The sequence below is a fragment of the Corapipo altera genome, unplaced genomic scaffold (assembly GCF_003945725.1).
Source record: "Corapipo altera isolate COAL_440 unplaced genomic scaffold, ASM394572v1 61167, whole genome shotgun sequence".
NCBI lineage: Eukaryota > Metazoa > Chordata > Aves > Passeriformes > Pipridae > Corapipo > Corapipo altera.
In genome coordinates this window covers 510517-511964 of record NW_020884949.1, presented here as the reverse complement: position 1 = coordinate 511964, position 1448 = coordinate 510517, and the positions used below count along the sequence as shown (strand labels likewise).

Here is a 1448-nt window from a genome sequence, read left to right as displayed (position 1 = left end):
AAGTGAAGATGAAAATGTCTTATTCATACACCTAAAGGCTTTCCTCACTGTAGTTTAGTGAGAAGAGCAAGTTAGGAACTGTCTCAATCTCTTTTGTGTCTATACAGAAAAATCTCTGTCTTGAATAAAATATTACTGTAAATCTCAGTCCTGAAAACCACGGCCTGAAGCCCAAACTGTGCAGCAGAGCTACAGGCACAGTCCCCTCCTGAGGCAGTGCAGCTGCTCATCCCCCCGCGGTCCCTGCGCACGGCAGCTGGTGTTCCGCGGTTTCGTGGTTTGCAGTGATACCACCCCGAACCCCGCAGTTCTGGTGAAATATTGCAAGCAATGAGTCCGAGTTTGATCTCCAAGATTTCAGACTAATTCAGCTGATTTGCAGTCTGTTATTTAGGCGCTAGATGTCACCATGTGCTGCAAGCACACGCGGGCTGTGCTTGCTGGTAAACAAAGAGGAAATCGCTGGAACCAAAGTTCCGTGGTGCATTGTTCATAGACATATAACCCAGTTACCACTTTGTTACCACCTGTCTGAATTTTCCCAAGGAAATAATTATGTTGGCAAACGTTGGCTATTTTCCGACGTATTTCACTGGAGCATCTCGAATCAGATGACGGCTTTTTAAATTTTTTTTTTCCGATTTATAATGAGTTTGGCCCAACCTCGTTGCACAGGAAACGGTGGGAGGTCTGAAGCTTAAGACAAGCCCAATGTCAGATCTACATCAAAGCTGACAGCCTGGGAGGCTGAGGTGCCCTGGGGCTCCGGGTCCTCAGCAAAGGCAAGTCCTGGAGCTTCACAGCCCCTCGTAATTTCTAAACCGATGCTCTTTGGTTTGTAACAGTTACAGGAACAGGTTCCTTGAAATTCAGTACGTTTTTGGGTTTAGTTTGATTTTGTTTCAAATCAGACACCAAAGATAATAATAATAAAAAAAAGCGTTGGAATCAGATTTTTCAGTCATCTCTTTCCTCAGATAAGACTGCCCGGACTACGACTGCTGTAAGTAACTTTGTTCGCTCTCCCCCGGTCAGCTCGGTCAGCGCGCGTGTACCGACAGCTGCCCCGTGCCTCTGCCCTCTGCTGCTATCGCCTCCGATGCGCTCCATCCTTCCATTACCCACCCCCCCCCCCCGTTGCCTCTACGAGGGCAGCGCACTGTGCCTCTCCCCGATGCCTCTCGCTTCTTCACCTGCTTTTGCACCCCGCGGTCCTTTCACAGCGCCCCGGCACTACCTGCCCGCTTATACTGCGGACTTTTTTCTTTATTTTATTTTTAAAACTCGGACATGGGCATTTACCGCTGCCTCTGATATTTTAGTTGTAAATCAGCTTCTCTCCACCCAGCCCGGAGGAGACCCGTAGGTCAGGGCAGGGGTGCAAAGTACCCCTCTGCCTCTTCTTTGCCCCCCTAGCGCCGGGTGCTGCAGGAGGCGGGCGGGCGGCC

The 1448-nt window shown here is 49.8% G+C and overlaps 1 protein-coding gene across 2 annotated transcripts in view; it reads left to right on the top strand.

The window, feature by feature from the left end:
* The first annotated feature begins 550 nt into the window (after positions 1 to 550).
* Positions 551 to 1448, top strand: part of CEMIP2 (cell migration inducing hyaluronidase 2) — a 51877-nt gene continuing 50979 nt past the window's right edge. Inside the window, exon 1 of one of the 2 annotated variants that reach the window (XM_027662880.1) lies at positions 551 to 1003. The gene's annotated coding sequence lies outside the window, so the exon portion shown is untranslated. The remainder of the gene's footprint in view (positions 1004 to 1448) is intronic. The other variant, XM_027662881.1, reaches the window with a different exon arrangement.